Raw genomic sequence first — 21296 nt, 5'->3', positions numbered from 1 at the left:
AGTATATTTATTGATAAAGACATGTAGTCAAAACTTGTGAGTGGGAAAGAAAACACAGATATAATATTTTGTTTTAATTTGTTTTCAATTAAAAGAAAATATTATTCTATCATTCTTCGAGCCATTTGTTAGGACACCACAACAAAGTTTTGCAAATTCCTGAAGAAAATATTTTTGAACGACAACCTTCAAACGTGCGAACTTATCATGTGCGTCCTTTCCACGATATCAAGATCCTACGAGGGAAATAAGTATAAAAGTTCTATGATTATAATTCTTCAACCATACTAATTCTTGTAGAGTGAAGTGAACTTTGAACGCTGAAGAAGCTAAGAACTTATTGAATAAATATTAAATTGTGAAGATGAAACCAAAGAGAAGTTATCATTTCTATTTATTAAAGCTCATTAAGAATTTAATACACGAGACGTGTGAACTTGGGTTTGAACTTAGAAATGATTTTCATGTTACGACAACATAAATATGAAGAGAGAGCTCACAGTAAAACCGAACTAGAGCTGTTTTAAAGGCCACTTTTAGCCGATAAAATTATTAAAAATACTGGATGTGAAATTGTTTTTCCTCTGTTACTAAAGGGCTATCTTTGTCTAGCGTCACATTTTTCGAAGCTACAGACAAGAACGAAGACACGGCTAGGGCTACATTAATCTAAAAGTGATATTTTGACGGCTCAAAGGACTAGCATGTTCTTTCATGTAGTACAGACGTGCGACCGTTCGAAATATTTGCGATCAATTCACGTCCTTTGCGAGAATTATAACTTTGATTCCAATTGGGTAAAAGAAGGTCATATTGTTGGATGACCGTTCTCTGATAAGGAATGATTAGATATTAATTGGAGACATCACGATTTCAGTTTGAAAAGGTTTCTGTTTAAAAAACTATATTCTAACTCAGAAACTGTGACGAGGTTCACAGCACAGACGTTTTTCCTTTGTTTATTTTTAGGATGAGAACCGTCAATTTTTTTCGTTCTTTAAGGTGGAGCCGTATTGTGAACACCGACCGATAGTGCGATCACGCATGAGAGAAGTTGGTGAAAATATACGAGTTCATCTTACCCTACGAACTGGACGAGACACAAAAAGGGGATGTTAATTATAGCTGCAGACAAGTGACAATATGTAAGATAATGTGAGTGACTCGTGAACCTAACAAGGATTACTATCGAGGATTCTGTAACAGGAGAAACAACATAACAATTTTTGAGAGAGAAAAAAGTAATTACGCTCAACCTGACCGTCAGTAATCATAAACATAGATCGAATCTTGATGAAGAGATAAAACACTCGGATGCAAAGACACCACACTTTGCCAATTATATAGCCACGGTTGCTGCACTGTGTAGGTTTAGATTTGTGGTCGATAATAGAGCATAATATTTCAGTGTTGTGAAATGAAATGAGAGAAAAGCTCAAATAGTATAAGGTTTTTAAACACTTCTTAGTTAAATGATATATCACATGATTCTATTACTTGTATATAAAACATATTCATGTTTAAATTTTATTTTGCCACTGAGAACTAACGCTCACTTGAAAAACTAAATAAGGGCAGTCGTGGCCGAGTGGTTAAGGCGATGGACTAGAAATCCATTGGGTTTTTCCCGCGTAGGTTCGAATCCTACCGACTGCGAAACATCTACCACTTTTGCCTACTTCTTTTTTTTTTAATTTTTTTTCGAATGGAAACAATCGACACTTTTATATGTGTAAGTAGAGCAGCTATTAAACTAAAATTGACATACTTAGTACCCAAAACTTCACACGCTATAACATAATTGCTAAATGTTCCAACACCAGTAATTTTAAATAATAAGAATCCTTAGAGTCCATGTCTTTAAAAGTTAGTTGGTAAATAATACAACACTTGATCGTTTTACAATAAATGTATATATGAAAAGTTATCCATAATATGTCACAATTACTCTCTCTAAAACATTTCGCTGAACTCTAGCAGAATTCATTGAAATTAGTTGACAAGAATTTCATAGAGGAATGTTGTTAGAAACTAATAATAGTGCTAACGATTCCACTTCTCTGAGGATATTCAAACTTACATCATTCACAGTCGGTAGGATTCGAACCTACATGGGAGTATCCCAATGGATTTCAATTCCATCGTTTTAACCACTCGGCCACAATTGCCGTCATCACATTTCTAATTTAAGTTTTAAACACTAATCTTACTAAGTATTGCAATTTTAAACATCACGTTGATATTACTCAAATGCATTTTCCATCATGTTTTCTATTGAAGCAAAATATAACGTACAATACTTGCAAAAGTTCGCTGTCCCATCCATTGTGATGAAGATGAATTTAAGCATAAGCAGACGATGTATTGTTTTCGGCAACGTCTGTAACTGTGTAACATTTACTGATGACAAAGAACGGCTCATAAAACCTGGAACGCTTAAAATCAGAACGTAACACTAAAATTATCTTTTCCTTTAATTATTCTGTCTTTCTGAAAGTAATCGTTTTGCAACTTATATCTCAGGCTAGATGTCTTCACACAAAAATCGAACCGTAAACAAAGGAGGATGTGAGAGGTGAAAGTAACAAGCGCAACGGTTGTTGGACAGAGAGTTGAGACATTCGCCAAATTTTATATAATAAAAATGATAAAAATAAAGAAAATGAGTTTCCAAACGATAAAATACAAATTCCACTTTCAATATTTAATAAGCAATATTTCAAAACCTTAAATAAACTATGCAATAAAGATTTATTTATTTGTTGTGCTCGATTATTGGTAAGTTACCTGCATTGAACGACTTCTTTTATCCTTTCTAATACTTTTGTCTTACGGATATTGGTCTTTCTTTGTTTGCTTCGGTTTTACGTGGGAAGAGTATTCGTTTCGTCTATACACTCTCGCCATACACGTACCGACTGAGTATATTTATTGATAAAGACATGTAGTCAAAACTTGTGAGTGGGAAAGAAAAACACAGATATAATATTTTGTTTTAATTTGTTTTCAATTAAAAGAAAATATTATTCTATCATTCTTCGAGCCATTTGTTAGGACACCACAACAAAGTTTTGCAAATTCCTGAAGAAAATATTTTTGAACGACAACCTTCAAACGTGCGAACTTATCATGTGCGTCCTTTCCACGATATCAAGATCCTACGAGGGAAATAAGTATAAAAGTTCTATGATTATAATTCTTCAACCATACTAATTCTTGTAGAGTGAAGTGAACTTTGAACGCTGAAGAAGCTAAGAACTTATTGAATAAATATTAAATTGTGAAGATGAAACCAAAGAGAAGTTATCATTTCTATTTATTAAAGCTCATTAAGAATTTAATACACGAGACGTGTGAACTTGGGTTTGAACTTAGAAATGATTTTCATGTTACGACAACATAAATATGAAGAGAGAGCTCACAGTAAAACCGAACTAGAGCTGTTTTAAAGGCCACTTTTAGCCGATAAAATTATTAAAAATACTGGATGTGAAATTGTTTTTCCTCTGTTACTAAAGGGCTATCTTTGTCTAGCGTCACATTTTTCGAAGCTACAGACAAGAACGAAGACACGGCTAGGGCTACATTAATCTAAAAGTGATATTTTGACGGCTCAAAGGACTAGCATGTTCTTTCATGTAGTACAGACGTGCGACCGTTCGAAATATTTGCGATCAATTCACGTCCTTTGCGAGAATTATAACTTTGATTCCAATTGGGTAAAAGAAGGTCATATTGTTGGATGACCGTTCTCTGATAAGGAATGATTAGATATTAATTGGAGACATCACGATTTCAGTTTGAAAAGGTTTCTGTTTAAAAAACTATATTCTAACTCAGAAACTGTGACGAGGTTCACAGCACAGACGTTTTTCCTTTGTTTATTTTAGGATGAGAACCGTCAATTTTTTCGTTCTTTAAGGTGGAGCCGTATTGTGAACACCGACCGATAGTGCGATCACGCATGAGAGAAGTTGGTGAAAATATACGAGTTCATCTTACCCTACGAACTGGACGAGACACAAAAGGGGATGTTAATTATAGCTGCAGACAAGTGACAATATGTAAGATAATGTGAGTGACTCGTGAACCTAACAAGGATTACTATCGAGGATTCTGTAACAGGAGAAACAACATAACAATTTTGAGAGAGAAAAAAGTAATTACGCTCAACCTGACCGTCAGTAATCATAAACATAGATCGAATCTTGATGAAGAGATAAAACACTCGGATGCAAAGACACCACACTTTACCAATTATATACGCTACTATTGGCTAGCCACGGGTTGCTGCACTGTGTAGGTTTAGATTTGTGGTCGATAATAGAGCATAATATTTCAGTGTTGTGAAATGAAATGAGAGAAAAGTTCAAATAGTATAAGGTTTTAAACACTTCTTAGTTAAATGATATATCACATGATTCTATTACTTGTATATAAAACATATTCATGTTTAAATTTTATTTTTCCACTGAGAACTAACGCTCACTTGAAAAATAAATAAGGGCAGTCGTGGCCGAGTGGTTAAGGCGATGGACTAGAAATCCATTGGGTTTTTCCCGCGTAGGTTCGAATCCTACCGACTGCGAAACATCTACCACTTTTGCCTACTTTTTTTTTTTTTAAATTTTTTTTCGAATGGAAACAATCGACACTTTTATATGTGTAAGTAGAGCAGCTATTAAACTAAAATTGACATACTTAGTACCCAAAACTTCACACGCTATAACATAATTGCTAAATGTTCCAACACCAGTAATTTTAAATAATAAGAATCCTTAGAGTCCATGTCTTTAAAAGTTAGTTGGTAAATAATACAACACTTGATCGTTTTACAATAAATGTATATATGAAAAGTTATCCATAATATGTCACAATTACTCTCTCTAAAACATTTCGCTGAACTCTAGCAGAATTCATTGAAATTAGTTGACAAGAATTTCATAGAGGAATGTTGTTAGAAACTAATAATAGTGCTAACGATTCCACTTCTCTGAGGATATTCAAACTTACATCATTCACAGTCGGTAGGATTCGAACCTACATGGGAGTATCCCAATGGATTTCAATTCCATCGTTTTAACCACTCGGCCACAATTGCCGTCATCACATTTCTAATTTAAGTTTTAAACACTAATCTTACTAAGTATTGCAATTTTAAACATCACGTTGATATTACTCAAATGCATTTTCCATCATGTTTTCTATTGAAGCAAAATATAACGTACAATACTTGCAAAAGTTCGCTGTCCCATCCATTGTGATGAAGATGAATTTAAGCATAAGCAGACGATGTATTGTTTTCGGCAACGTCTGTAACTGTGTAACATTTACTGATGACAAAGAACGGCTCATAAAACCTGGAACGCTTAAAATCAGAACGTAACACTAAAATTATCTTTTCCTTTAATTATTCTGTCTTTCTGAAAGTAATCGTTTTGCAACTTATATCTCAGGCTAGATGTCTTCACACAAAAATCGAACCGTAAACAAAGGAGGATGTGAGAGGTGAAAGTGACAAGCGCAACGGTTGTTGGACAGAGAGTTGAGACATTCGCCAAATTTTATATAAAAATTATAAAAATAAAGAAAATGAGTTTCCAAACGATAAAAATACAAATTCCACTTTCAATATTTAATAAGCAATATTTCAAAACCTTAAATAAACTATGCAATAAAGATTTATTTATTTGTTGTGCTCGATTATTGGTAAGTTACCTGCATTCAACGACTTCTTTTATCCTTTCTAATACTTTTGTCTTACGGATATTGGTCTTTCTTTGTTTGCTTCGGTTTTACGTGGGAAGAGTATTCGTTTCGTCTATACACTCTCGCCATACACGTACCGACTGAGTATATTTATTGATAAAGACATGTAGTCAAAACTTGTGAGTGGGAAAGAAAAACACAGATATAATATTTTGTTTTAATTTGTTTTCAATTAAAAGAAAATATTATTCTATCATTCTTCGAGCCATTTGTTAGGACACCACAACAAAGTTTTGCAAATTCCTGAAGAAAATATTTTTGAACGACAACCTTCAAACGTGCGAACTTATCATGTGCGTCCTTTCCACGATATCAAGATCCTACGAGGGAAATAAGTATAAAAGTTCTATGATTATAATTCTTCAACCATACTAATTCTTGTAGAGTGAAGTGAACTTTGAACGCTGAAGAAGCTAAGAACTTATTGAATAAATATTAAATTGTGAAGATGAAACCAAAGAGAAGTTATCATTTCTATTTATTAAAGCTCATTAAGAATTTAATACACGAGACGTGTGAACTTGGGTTTGAACTTAGAAATGATTTTCATGTTACGACAACATAAATATGAAGAGAGAGCTCACAGTAAAACCGAACTAGAGCTGTTTTAAAGGCCACTTTTAGCCGATAAAATTATTAAAAATACTGGATGTGAAATTGTTTTTCCTCTGTTACTAAAGGGCTATCTTTGTCTAGCGTCACATTTTTCGAAGCTACAGACAAGAACGAAGACACGGCTAGGGCTACATTAATCTAAAAGTGATATTTTGACGGCTCAAAGGACTAGCATGTTCTTTCATGTAGTACAGACGTGCGACCGTTCGAAATATTTGCGATCAATTCACGTCCTTTGCGAGAATTATAACTTTGATTCCAATTGGGTAAAAGAAGGTCATATTGTTGGATGACCGTTCTCTGATAAGGAATGATTAGATATTAATTGGAGACATCACGATTTCAGTTTGAAAAGGTTTCTGTTTAAAAAACTATATTCTAACTCAGAAACTGTGACGAGGTTCACAGCACAGACGTTTTTCCTTTGTTTATTTTAGGATGAGAACCGTCAATTTTTTCGTTCTTTAAGGTGGAGCCGTATTGTGAACACCGACCGATAGTGCGATCACGCATGAGAGAAGTTGGTGAAAATATACGAGTTCATCTTACCCTACGAACTGGACGAGACACAAAAGGGGATGTTAATTATAGCTGCAGACAAGTGACAATATGTAAGATAATGTGAGTGACTCGTGAACCTAACAAGGATTACTATCGAGGATTCTGTAACAGGAGAAACAACATAACAATTTTGAGAGAGAAAAAAGTAATTACGCTCAACCTGACCGTCAGTAATCATAAACATAGATCGAATCTTGATGAAGAGATAAAACACTCGGATGCAAAGACACCACACTTTATCAATTATATACGCTACTGATTGGCTAGCCACGGGTTGCTGCACTGTGTAGGTTTAGTTTTGTGGTCGATAATAGAGCATAATATTTCAGTGTTGTGAAATGAAATGAGAGAAAAGTTCAAATAGTATAAGGTTTTAAACACTTCTTAGTTAAATGATATATCACATGATTCTATTACTTGTATATAAAACATATTCATGTTTAAATTTTATTTTGCCACTGAGAACTAACGCTCACTTTAGTAAATAAGGGCAGTCGTGGCCGAGTGGTTAAGGCGATGGACTAGAAATCCATTGGGTTTTCCCGCGTAGGTTCGAATCCTACCGACTGCGAAACATCTACCACTTTTGCCTACTTCTTTTTTTTTAATATTTTTTTCGAATGGAAACAATCGACACTTTTATATGTGTAAGTAGAGCAGCTATTAAACTAAAAATTGACATACTTAGTACCCAAAACTTCACACGCTATAACATAATTGCTAAATGTTCCAACACCAGTAATTTTAAATAATAAGAATCCTTAGAGTCCATGTCTTTAAAAGTTAGTTGGTAAATAATACAACACTTGATCGTTTTACAATAAATGTATATATGAAAAGTTATCCATAATATGTCACAATTACTCTCTCTAAAACATTTCGCTGAACTCTAGCAGAATTCATTGAAATTAGTTGACAAGAATTTCATAGAGGAATGTTGTTAGAAACTAATAATAGTGCTAACGATTCCACTTCTCTGAGGATATTCAAACTTACATCATTCACAGTCGGTAGGATTCGAACCTACATGGGAGTATCCCAATGGATTTCAATTCCATCGTTTTAACCACTCGGCCACAATTGCCGTCATCACATTTCTAATTTAAGTTTTAAACACTAATCTTACTAAGTATTGCAATTTTAAACATCACGTTGATATTACTCAAATGCATTTTCCATCATGTTTTCTATTGAAGCAAAATATAACGTACAATACTTGCAAAAGTTCGCTGTCCCATCCATTGTGATGAAGATGAATTTAAGCATAAGCAGACGATGTATTGTTTTCGGCAACGTCTGTAACTGTGTAACATTTACTGATGACAAAGAACGGCTCATAAAACCTGGAACGCTTAAAATCAGAACGTAACACTAAAATTATCTTTTCCTTTAATTATTCTGTCTTTCTGAAAGTAATCGTTTTGCAACTTATATCTCAGGCTAGATGTCTTCACACAAAAATCGAACCGTAAACAAAGGAGGATGTGAGAGGTGAAAGTAACAAGCGCAACGGTTGTTGGACAGAGAGTTGAGACATTCGCCAAATTTTTTTATATATAAAAATGATAAAAATAAAGAAAATGAGTTTCCAAACGATAAAAATACAAATTCCACTTTCAATATTTAATAAGCAATATTTCAAAACCTTAAATAAACTATGCAATAAAGATTTATTTATTTGTTGTGCTCGATTATTGGTAAGTTACCTGCATTGAACGACTTCTTTTATCCTTTCTAATACTTTTGTCTTACGGATATTGGTCTTTCTTTGTTTGCTTCGGTTTTACGTGGGAAGAGTATTCGTTTCGTCTATACACTCTCGCCATACACGTACCGACTGAGTATATTTATTGATAAAGACATGTAGTCAAAACTTGTGAGTGGGAAAGAAAACACAGATATAATATTTTGTTTTAATTTGTTTTCAATTAAAAGAAAATATTATTCTATCATTCTTCGAGCCATTTGTTAGGACACCACAACAAAGTTTTGCAAATTCCTGAAGAAAATATTTTTGAACGACAACCTTCAAACGTGCGAACTTATCATGTGCGTCCTTTCCACGATATCAAGATCCTACGAGGGAAATAAGTATAAAAGTTCTATGATTATAATTCTTCAACCATACTAATTCTTGTAGAGTGAAGTGAACTTTGAACGCTGAAGAAGCTAAGAACTTATTGAATAAATATTAAATTGTGAAGATGAAACCAAAGAGAAGTTATCATTTCTATTTATTAAAGCTCATTAAGAATTTAATACACGAGACGTGTGAACTTGGGTTTGAACTTAGAAATGATTTTCATGTTACGACAACATAAATATGAAGAGAGAGCTCACAGTAAAACCGAACTAGAGCTGTTTTAAAGGCCACTTTTAGCCGATAAAATTATTAAAATACTGGATGTGAAATTGTTTTTCCTCTGTTACTAAAGGGCTATCTTTGTCTAGCGTCACATTTTTCGAAGCTACAGACAAGAACGAAGACACGGCTAGGGCTACATTAATCTAAAAGTGATATTTTGACGGCTCAAAGGACTAGCATGTTCTTTCATGTAGTACAGACGTGCGACCGTTCGAAATATTTGCGATCAATTCACGTCCTTTGCGAGAATTATAACTTTGATTCCAATTGGGTAAAAGAAGGTCATATTGTTGGATGACCGTTCTCTGATAAGGAATGATTAGATATTAATTGGAGACATCACGATTTCAGTTTGAAAAGGTTTCTGTTTAAAAAACTATATTCTAACTCAGAAACTGTGACGAGGTTCACAGCACAGACGTTTTTCCTTTGTTTATTTTAGGATGAGAACCGTCAATTTTTTCGTTCTTTAAGGTGGAGCCGTATTGTGAACACCGACCGATAGTGCGATCACGCATGAGAGAAGTTGGTGAAAATATACGAGTTCATCTTACCCTACGAACTGGACGAGACACAAAAAGGGGATGTTAATTATAGCTGTAGACAAGTGACAATATATAAGATAATGTGAGTGACTCATCAACCTAACAAGGATTACTATCGAGGATTCTGTAACAGGAGAAACAACATAACAATTTTTGAGAGAGAAGAAAGTAATTACGCTCAACCTGACCGTCAGTAATCATAAACATAGATCGAATCTTGATGAAGAGATAAAACACTCGGATGCAAAGACACCACACTTTACCAATTATATATAGCTAGTCACGGGTTGCTGCACTGTGTAGGTTTAGATTTGTGGTCGATAATAGAGCATAATATTTCAGTGTTGTGAAATGAAATGAGAGAAAAGCTCAAATAGTATAAGGTTTTTAAACACTTCTTAGTTAAATGATATATCACATGATTCTATTACTTGTATATAAAACATATTCATGTTTAAATTTTATTTTGCCACTGAGAACTAACGCTCACTTTAGTAAATAAGGGCAGTCGTGGCCGAGTGGTTAAGGCGATGGACTAGAAATCCATTGGGTTTTCCCGCGTAGGTTCGAATCCTACCGACTGCGAAACATCTACCACTTTTGCCTACTTCTTTTTTTTTAATTTTTTTTCGAATGGAAACAATCGACACTTTTATATGTGTAAGTAGAGCAGCTATTAAACTAAAATTGACATACTTAGTACCCAAAACTTCACACGCTATAACATAATTGCTAAATGTTCCAACACCAGTAATTTTAAATAATAAGAATCCTTAGAGTCCATGTCTTTAAAAGTTAGTTGGTAAATAATACAACACTTGATCGTTTTACAATAAATGTATATATGAAAAGTTATCCATAATATGTCACAATTACTCTCTCTAAAACATTTCGCTGAACTCTAGCAGAATTCATTGAAATTAGTTGACAAGAATTTCATAGAGGAATGTTGTTAGAAACTAATAATAGTGCTAACGATTCCACTTCTCTGAGGATATTCAAACTTACATCATTCACAGTCGGTAGGATTCCAACCTACATGGGAGTATCCCAATGGATTTCAATTCCATCGTTTTAACCACTCGGCCACAATTGCCGTCATCACATTTCTAATTTAAGTTTTAAACACTAATCTTACTAAGTATTGCAATTTTAAACATCACGTTGATATTACTCAAATGCATTTTCCATCATGTTTTCTATTGAAGCAAAATATAACGTACAATACTTGCAAAAGTTCGCTGTCCCATCCATTGTGATGAAGATGAATTTAAGCATAAGCAGACGATGTATTGTTTTCGGCAACGTCTGTAACTGTGTAACATTTACTGATGACAAAGAACGGCTCATAAAACCTGGAACGCTTAAAATCAGAACGTAACACTAAAATTATCTTTTCCTTTAATTATTCTGTCTTTCTGAAAGTAATCGTTTTGCAACTTATATCTCAGGCTAGATGTCTTCACACAAAAATCGAACCGTAAACAAAGGAGGATGTGAGAGGTGAAAGTAACAAGCGCAACGGTTGTTGGACAGAGAGTTGAGACATTCGCCAAATTTTTTATATTAATATAAAAAAGGATAAAATAAAGAAAATGAGTTTCCAAACGATAAAAATACAAATTCCACTTTCAATATTTAATAAGCAATATTTCAAAACCTTAAATAAACTATGCAATAAAGATTTATTTATTTGTTGTGCTCGATTATTGGTAAGTTACCTGCATTGAACGACTTCTTTTATCCTTTCTAATACTTTTGTCTTACGGATATTGGTCTTTCTTTGTTTGCTTCGGTTTTACGTGGGAAGAGTATTCGTTTCGTCTATACACTCTCGCCATACACGTACCGACTGAGTATATTTATTGATAAAGACATGTAGTCAAAACTTGTGAGTGGGAAAGAAAAACACAGATATAATATTTTGTTTTAATTTGTTTTCAATTAAAAGAACATATTATTCTATCATTCTTCGAGCCATTTGTTAGGACACCACAACAAAGTTTTGCAAATTCCTGAAGAAAATATTTTTGAACGACAACCTTCAAACGTGCGAACTTATCATGTGCGTCCTTTCCACGATATCAAGATCCTACGAGGGGAAATAAGTATAAAAAAGTTCTATGATTATAATTCTTCAACCATACTAATTCTTGTAGAGTGAAGTGAACTTTGAACGCTGAAGAAGCTAAGAACTTATTGAATAAATATTAAATTGTGAAGATGAAACCAAAGAGAAGTTATCATTTCTATTTATTAAAGCTCATTAAGAATTTAATACACGAGACGTGTGAACTTGGGTTTGAACTTAGAAATGATTTTCATGTTACGACAACATAAATATGAAGAGAGAGCTCACAGTAAAACCGAACTAGAGCTGTTTTAAAGGCCACTTTTAGCCGATAAAATTATTAAAAATACTGGATGTGAAATTGTTTTCCTCTGTTACTAAAGGGCTATCTTTGTCTAGCGTCACATTTTTCGAAGCTACAGACAAGAACGAAGACACGGCTAGGGCTACATTAATCTAAAAGTGATATTTTAACTCCTCGACGGCTCAAAGGAGTAACATGTTCTATCATGTAGTACAGACGTGCGACCGTTCGAAATATTTGCGATCAACCCACGTCCTTTGCGAGAATTATAACTTTGATTCCAATTGGGTAAAAGAAGATCATATTGTTGGATGACCGTTCTCTGATAAGGAATGATTAGATATTAATTGGAGACATCACGATTTCAGTTTGAAAAGGTTTCTGTTTAAAAAACTATATTCTAACTCAGAAACTGTGACGAGGTTCACAGCGCAGACGTTTTTCCTTTGTTTATTTTAGGATGAGAACCGTCAATTTTTTCGTTCTTTAAGGTGGAGCCGTATTGTGAACACCGACCGATAGTGCGATCACGCATGAGAGAAGTTGGTGAAAATATACGAGTTCATCTTACCCTACGAACTGGACGAGACACAAAAGGGGATGTTAATTATAGCTGTAGACAAGTGACAATATATAAGATAATGTGAGTGACTCATGAACCTAACAAGGATTACTATCGAGGATTCTGTAACAGGAGAAACAACATAACAATTTTTGAGAGAGAAAAAAGTAATTACGCTCAACCTGACCGTCAGTAATCATAAACATAGATCGAATCTTGATGAAGAGATAAAACACTCGGATGCAAAGACACCACACTTTACCAATTATATACGCTACTCATTCGCTAGTCACGGGTTGCTGCACTGTGTAGGTTTAGATTTGTGGTCGATAATAGAGCATAATATTTCAGTGTTGTGAAATGAAATGAGAGAAAAGCTCAAATAGTATAAGGTTTTTAAACACTTCTTAGTTAAATGATATATCACATGATTCTATTACTTGTATATAAAACATATTCATGTTTAAATTTTATTTTCCACTGAGAACTAACGCTCACTTGAAAAATAAATAAGGGCAGTCGTGGCCGAGTGGTTAAGGCGATGGACTAGAAATCCATTGGGTTTTCCCGCGTAGGTTCGAATCCTACCGACTGCGAAACATCTACCACTTTTGCCTACTTCTTTTTTTTTAATTTTTTTTCGAATGGAAACAATCGACACTTTTATATGTGTAAGTAGAGCAGCTATTAAACTAAAATTGACATACTTAGTACCCAAAACTTCACACGCTATAACATAATTGCTAAATGTTCCAACACCAGTAATTTTAAATAATAAGAATCCTTAGAGTCCATGTCTTTAAAAGTTAGTTGGTAAATAATACAACACTTGATCGTTTTACAATAAATGTATATATGAAAAGTTATCCATAATATGTCACAATTACTCTCTCTAAAACATTTCGCTGAACTCTAGCAGAATTCATTGAAATTAGTTGACAAGAATTTCATAGAGGAATGTTGTTAGAAACTAATAATAGTGCTAACGATTCCACTTCTCTGAGGATATTCAAACTTACATCATTCACAGTCGGTAGGATTCCAACCTACATGGGAGTATCCCAATGGATTTCAATTCCATCGTTTTAACCACTCGGCCACAATTGCCGTCATCACATTTCTAATTTAAGTTTTAAACACTAATCTTACTAAGTATTGCAATTTTAAACATCACGTTGATATTACTCAAATGCATTTTCCATCATGTTTTCTATTGAAGCAAAATATAACGTACAATACTTGCAAAGTTCGCTGTCCCATCCATTGTGATGAAGATGAATTTAAGCATAAGCAGACGATGTATTGTTTTCGGCAACGTCTGTAACTGTGTAACATTTACTGATGACAAAGAACGGCTCATAAAACCTGGAACGCTTAAAATCAGAACGTAACACTAAAAATTATCTTTTCCTTTAATTATTCTGTCTTTCTGAAAGTAATCGTTTTGCAACTTATATCTCAGGCTAGATGTCTTCACACAAAAATCGAACCGTAAACAAAGGAGGATGTGAGAGGTGAAAGTAACAAGCGCAACGGTTGTTGGACAGAGAGTTGAGACATTCGCCAAATTTTTTATATTAATATAAAAAAGGATAAAATAAAGAAAATGAGTTTCCAAACGATAAAAATACAAATTCCACTTTCAATATTTAATAAGCAATATTTCAAAACCTTAAATAAACTATGCAATAAAGATTTATTTATTTGTTGTGCTCGATTATTGGTAAGTTACCTGCATTGAACGACTTCTTTTTATCCTTTCTAATACTTTTGTCTTACGGATATTGGTCTTTCTTTGTTTGCTTCGGTTTTACGTGGGAAGAGTATTCGTTTCGTCTATACACTCTCGCCATACACGTACCGACTGAGTATATTTATTGATAAAGACATGTAGTCAAAACTTGTGAGTGGGAAAGAAAAACACAGATATAATATTTTGTTTTAATTTGTTTTCAATTAAAAGAAAATATTATTCTATCATTCTTCGAGCCATTTGTTAGGACACCACAACAAAGTTTTGCAAATTCCTGAAGAAAATATTTTTGAACGACAACCTTCAAACGTGCGAACTTATCATGTGCGTCCTTTCCACGATATCAAGATCCTACGAGGGGAAATAAGTATAAAAAGTTCTATGATTATAATTCTTCAACCATACTAATTCTTGTAGAGTGAAGTGAACTTTGAACGCTGAAGAAGCTAAGAACTTATTGAATAAATATTAAATTGTGAAGATGAAACCAAAGAGAAGTTATCATTTCTATTTATTAAAGCTCATTAAGAATTTAATACACGAGACGTGTGAACTTGGGTTTGAACTTAGAAATGATTTTAATGTCACGACAACATAAATATGAAGAGAGAGCTCACAGTAAAACCGAACTAGAGCTGTTTTAAAGGCCACTTTTAGCCGATAAAATTATTAAAAATACTGGATGTGAAATTGTTTTTCCTCTGTTACTAAAGGGCTATCTTTGTCTAGCGTCACATTTTTCGAAGCTACAGACAAGAACGAAGACACGGCTAGGGCTACATTAATCTAAAAGTGATATTTTGACGGCTCAAAGGACTAGCATGTTCTTTCATGTAGTACAGACGTGCGACCGTTCGAAATATTTGCGATCAATTCACGTCCTTTGCGAGAATTATAACTTTGATTCCAATTGGGTAAAAGAAGATCATATTGTTGGATGACCGTTCTCTGATAAGGAATGATTAGATATTAATTGGAGACATCACGATTTCAGTTTGAAAAGGTTTCTGTTTAAAAAACTATATTCTAACTCAGAAACTGTGACGAGGTTCACAGCACAGACGTTTTTCCTTTGTTTATTTTTAGGATGAGAACCGTCAATTTTTTTCGTTCTTTAAGGTGGAGCCGTATTGTGAACACCGACCGATAGTGCGATCACGCATTAGAGAAGTTGGTGAAAATATACGAGTTCATCTTACCCTACGAACTGGACGAGACACAAAAAGGGGATGTTAATTATAGCTGCAGACAAGTGACAATATGTAAGATAATGTGAGTGACTCATCAACCTAACAAGGATTACTATCGAGGATTCTGTAACAGGAGAAACAAAATAACAATTTTTGAGAGAGAAAAAAGTAATTACGCTCAACCTGACCGTCAGTAATCATAAACATAGATCGAATCTTGATGAAGAGATAAAACACTCGGATGCAAAGACACCACACTTTGCCAATTATATAGCCACGGTTGCTGCACTGTGTAGGTTTAGATTTGTGGTCGATAATAGAGCATAATATTTCAGTGTTGTGAAATGAAATGAGAGAAAAGCTCAAATAGTATAAGGTTTTTAAACACTTCTTAGTTAAATGATATATCACATGATTCTATTACTTGTATATAAAACATATTCATGTTTAAATTTTATTTTGCCACTGAGAACTAACGCTCACTTGAAAAAGTAAATAAGGGCAGTCGTGGCCGAGTGGTTAAGGCGATGGACTAGAAATCCATTGGGTTTTTCCCGCGTAGGTTCGAATCCTACCGACTGCGAAACATCTACCACTTTTGCCTACTTTTTTTTTTAATTTTTTTTTCGAATGGAAACAATCGACACTTTTATATGTGTAAGTAGAGCAGCTATTAAACTAAAAATTGACATACTTAGTACCCAAAACTTCACACGCTATAACATAATTGCTAAATGTTCCAACACCAGTAATTTTTAAATAATAAGAATCCTTAGAGTCCATGTCTTTAAAAGTTAGTTGGTAAATAATACAACACTTGATCGTTTTACAATAAATGTATATATGAAAAGTTATCCATAATATGTCACAATTACTCTCTCTAAAACATTTCGCTGAACTCTAGCAGAATTCATTGAAATTAGTTGACAAGAATTTCATAGAGGAATGTTGTTAGAAACTAATAATAGTGCTAACGATTCCACTTCTCTGAGGATATTCAAACTTACATCATTCACAGTCGGTAGGATTCGAACCTACATGGGAGTATCCCAATGGATTTCAATTCCATCGTTTTAACCACTCGGCCACAATTGCCGTCATCACATTTCTAATTTAAGTTTTAAACACTAATCTTACTAAGTATTGCAATTTTAAACATCACGTTGATATTACTCAAATGCATTTTCCATCATGTTTTCTATTGAAGCAAAATATAACGTACAATACTTGCAAAAGTTCGCTGTCCCATCCATTGTGATGAAGATGAATTTAAGCATAAGCAGACGATGTATTGTTTTCGGCAACGTCTGTAACTGTGTAACATTTACTGATGACAAAGAACGGCTCATAAAACCTGGAACGCTTAAAATCAGAACGTAACACTAAAATTATCTTTTCCTTTAATTATTCTGTCTTTCTGAAAGTAATCGTTTTGCAACTTATATCTCAGGCTAGATGTCTTCACACAAAAATCGAACCGTAAACAAAGGAGGATGTGAGAGGTGAAAGTAACAAGCCCAACGGTTGTTGGACAGAGAGTTGAGACATTCGCCAAATTTTATATAAAAAAGGATAAAAATAAAGAAAATGAGTTTCCAAACGATAAAAATACAAATTCCACTTTCAATATTTAATAAGCAATATTTCAAAACCTTAAATAAACTATGCAATAAAGATTTATTTATTTGTTGTGCTCGATTATTGGTAAGTTACCTGCATTGAACGACTTCTTTTATCCTTTCTAATACTTTTGTCTTACGGATATTGGTCTTTCTTTGTTTGCTTCGGTTTTACGTGGGAAGAGTATTCGTTTCGTCTATACACTCTCGCCATACACGTACCGACTGAGTATATTTATTGATAAAGACATGTAGTCAAAACTTGTGAGTGGGAAAGAAAACACAGATATAATATTTTGTTTTAATTTGTTTTCAATTAAAAGAAAATATTATTCTATCATTCTTCGAGCCATTTGTTAGGACACCACAACAAAGTTTTGCAAATTCCTGAAGAAAATATTTTTGAACGACAACCTTCAAACGTGCGAACTTATCATGTGCGTCCTTTCCACGATATCAAGATCCTACGAGGGGAAATAAGTATAAAAAGTTCTATGATTATAATTCTTCAACCATACTAATTCTTGTAGAGTGAAGTGAACTTTGAACGCTGAAGAAGCTAAGAACTTATTGAATAAATATTAAATTGTGAAGATGAAACCAAAGAGAAGTTATCATTTCTATTTATTAAAGCTCATTAAGAATTTAATACACGAGACGTGTGAACTTGGGTTTGAACTTAGAAATGATTTTCATGTTACGACAACATAAATATGAAGAGAGAGCTCACAGTAAAACCGAACTAGAGCTGTTTTAAAGGCCACTTTTAGCCGATAAAATTATTAAAAATACTGGATGTGAAATTGTTTTTCCTCTGTTACTAAAGGGCTATCTTTGTCTAGCGTCACATTTTTCGAAGCTACAGACAAGAACGAAGACACGGCTAGGGCTACATTAATCTAAAAGTGATATTTTGACGGCTCAAAGGAGTAACATGTTCTATCATGTAGTACAGACGTGCGACCGTTCGAAATATTTGCGATCAACCCACGTCCTTTGCGAGAATTATAACTTTGATTCCAATTGGGTAAAAGTAGGTCATATTCGTGGATGACCGTTCTCTGATAAGGAATGATTAGATATTAATTGGAGACATCACGATTTCAGTTTGAAAAGGTTTCTGTTTAAAAAACTATATTCTAACTCAGAAACTGTGACGAGGTTCACAGCACAGACGTTTTTCCTTTGTTTATTTTAGGATGAGAACCGTCAATTTTTTCGTTCTTTAAGGTGGAGCCGTATTGTGAACACCGACCGATAGTGCGATCACGAATGAGAGAAGTTGGTGAAAATATACGAGTTCATCTTACCCTACGAACTGGACGAGACACAAAAAAGGGGATGTTAATTATAGCTGCAGACAAGTGACAATATATAAGATAATGTGAGTGACTCGTGAACCTAACAAGGATTACTATCGAGGATTCTGTAACAGGAGAAACAACATAACAATTTTTGAGAGAGAAAAAAGTAATTACGCTCAACCTGACCGTCAGTAATCATAAACATAGATCGAATCTTGATGAAGAGATAAAACACTCGGATGCAAAGACACCACACTTTGCCAATTATATAGCCACGGTTGTTGCACTGTGTAGGTTTAGATTTGTGGTCGATAATAGAGCATAATATTTCAGTGTTGTGAAATGAAATGAGAGAAAAGCTCAAATAGTATAAGGTTTTTAAACACTTCTTAGTTAAATGATATATCACATGATTCTATTACTTGTATATAAAACATATTCATGTTTAAATTTTATTTTGCCACTGAGAACTAACGCTCACTTGAAAAAGTAAATAAGGGCAGTCGTGGCCGAGTGGTTAAGGCGATGGACTAGAAATCCATTGGGTTTTTCCCGCGTAGGTTCGAATCCTACCGACTGCGAAACACCTACCATTTTTGCCTACTTCTTTTTTTTTAAATTTTTTTTCGAATGGAAACAATCGACACTTTTATATGTGTAAGTAGAGCAGCTATTAAACTAAAAATTGACATACTTAGTACCCAAAACTTCACACGCTATAACATAATTGCTAAATGTTCCAACACCAGTAATTTTTAAATAATAAGAATCCTTAGAGTCCATGTCTTTAAAGGTTAGTTGGTAAATAATACAACACTTGATCGTTTTACAATAAATGTATATATGAAAAGTTATCCATAATATGTCACAATTACTCTCTCTAAAACATTTCGCTGAACTCTAGCAGAATTCATTGAAATTAGTTGACAAGAATTTCATAGAGGAATGTTGTTAGAAACTAATAATAGTGCTAACGATTCCACTTCTCTGAGGATATTCAAACTTACATCATTCACAGTCGGTAGGATTCGAACCTACATGGGAGTATCCCAATGGATTTCAATTCCATCGTTTTAACCACTCGGCCACAATTGCCGTCATCACATTTCTAATTTAAGTTTTAAACACTAATCTTACTAAGTATTGCAATTTTAAACATCACGTTGATATTACTCAAATGCATTTTCCATCATGTTTTCTATTGAAGCAAAATATAACGTACAATACTTGCAAAAGTTCGCTGTCCCATCCATTGTGATGAAGATGAATTTAAGCATAAGCAGACGATGTATTGTTTTCGGCAACGTCTGTAACTGTGTAACATTTACTGATGACAAAGAACGGCTCATAAAACCTGGAACGCTTAAAATCAGAACGTAACACTAAAATTATCTTTTCCTTTAATTATTCTGTCTTTCTGAAAGTAATCGTTTTGCAACTTATATCTCAGGCTAGATGTCTTCACACAAAAATCGAACCGTAAACAAAGGAGGATGTGAGAGGTGAAAGTAACAAGCGCAACGGTTGTTGGACAGAGAGTTGAGACATTCGCCAAATTTTTATATATCAAAAAATGATAAAATAAAGAAAATGAGTTTCCAAACGATAAAAATACAAATTCCACTTTCAATATTTAATAAGCAATATTTCAAAACCTTAAATAAACTATGCAATAAAGATTTATTTATTTGTTGTGCTCGATTATTGGTAAGTTACCTGCATTGAACGACTTCTTTTTATCCTTTCTAATACTTTTGTCTTACGGATATTGGTCTTTCTTTGTTTGCTTCGGTTTTACGTGGGAAGAGTATTCGTTTCGTCTATACACTCTCGCCATACACGTACCGACTGAGTATATTTATTGATAAAGACATGTAGTCAAAACTTGTGAGTGGGAAAGAAAACACAGATATAATATTTTGTTTTAATTTGTTTTCAATTAAAAGAAAATATTATTCTATCATTCTTCGAGCCATTTGTTAGGACACCACAACAAAGTTTTGCAAATTCCTGAAGAAAATATTTTTTGAACGACAACCTTCAAACGTGCGAACTTATCATGTGCGTCCTTTCCACGATATCAAGATCCTACGAGGGGAAATAAGTATAAAAAGTTCTATGATTATAATTCTTCAACCATACTAATTCTTGTAGAGTGAAGTGAACTTTGAACGCTGAAGAAGCTAAGAACTTATTGAATAAATATTAAATTGTGAAGATGAAACCAAAGAGAAGTTATCATTTCTATTTATTAAAGCTCATTAAGAATTTAATACACGAGACGTGTGAACTTGGGTTTGAACTTAGAAATGATTTTCATGTTACGACAACATAAATATGAAGAGAGAGCTCACAGTAAAACCGAACTAGAGCTGTTTTAAAGGCCACTTTTAGCCGATAAAATTATTAAAAATACTGGATGTGAAATTGTTTTTCCTCTGTTACTAAAGGCTATCTTTGTCTAGCGTCACATTTTTCGAAGCTACAGACAAGAACGAAGACACGGCTAGGGCTACATTAATCTAAAAGTGATATTTTGACGGCTCAAAGGACTAGCATGTTCTTTCATGTAGTACAGACGTGCGACCGTTCGAAATATTTGCGATCAATTCACGTCCTTGCGAGAATTATAACTTTG

At 33.8% G+C, this 21296-nt stretch overlaps 7 non-coding genes across 7 annotated transcripts; all 7 read left to right on the top strand.

Annotated features, from left to right (window-relative positions):
- The first annotated feature begins 1574 nt into the window (after positions 1–1574).
- Positions 1575–1656, top strand: TRNAS-AGA (transfer RNA serine (anticodon AGA)). Its single transcript has one exon. It is a non-coding gene; the product is annotated as a tRNA-Ser (tRNA).
- A 2850-nt stretch (positions 1657–4506) lies between these two features.
- Positions 4507–4588, top strand: TRNAS-AGA (transfer RNA serine (anticodon AGA)). The gene has a single exon. It is a non-coding gene; the product is annotated as a tRNA-Ser (tRNA).
- Positions 4589–7435: 2847 nt separating this feature from the next.
- TRNAS-AGA (transfer RNA serine (anticodon AGA)) lies at positions 7436–7516 on the top strand. The gene has a single exon. It is a non-coding gene; the product is annotated as a tRNA-Ser (tRNA).
- A 2843-nt stretch (positions 7517–10359) lies between these two features.
- On the top strand, positions 10360–10440 carry TRNAS-AGA (transfer RNA serine (anticodon AGA)). Its single transcript has one exon. It is a non-coding gene; the product is annotated as a tRNA-Ser (tRNA).
- Positions 10441–13307: 2867 nt separating this feature from the next.
- TRNAS-AGA (transfer RNA serine (anticodon AGA)) lies at positions 13308–13388 on the top strand. The gene has a single exon. It is a non-coding gene; the product is annotated as a tRNA-Ser (tRNA).
- A 2848-nt stretch (positions 13389–16236) lies between these two features.
- TRNAS-AGA (transfer RNA serine (anticodon AGA)) lies at positions 16237–16318 on the top strand. The gene has a single exon. It is a non-coding gene; the product is annotated as a tRNA-Ser (tRNA).
- Positions 16319–19157: 2839 nt separating this feature from the next.
- Positions 19158–19239, top strand: TRNAS-AGA (transfer RNA serine (anticodon AGA)). Its single transcript has one exon. It is a non-coding gene; the product is annotated as a tRNA-Ser (tRNA).
- The last annotated feature ends 2057 nt before the right edge of the window (positions 19240–21296 follow it).

Source organism: Tachypleus tridentatus, chromosome 8, assembly GCF_004210375.1.
Source record: "Tachypleus tridentatus isolate NWPU-2018 chromosome 8, ASM421037v1, whole genome shotgun sequence".
NCBI classification, from domain to species: domain Eukaryota; kingdom Metazoa; phylum Arthropoda; class Merostomata; order Xiphosura; family Limulidae; genus Tachypleus; species Tachypleus tridentatus.
Note: the sequence above shows the minus strand (reverse complement) of the source record. Positions and strands in the feature narration are given on the sequence as shown.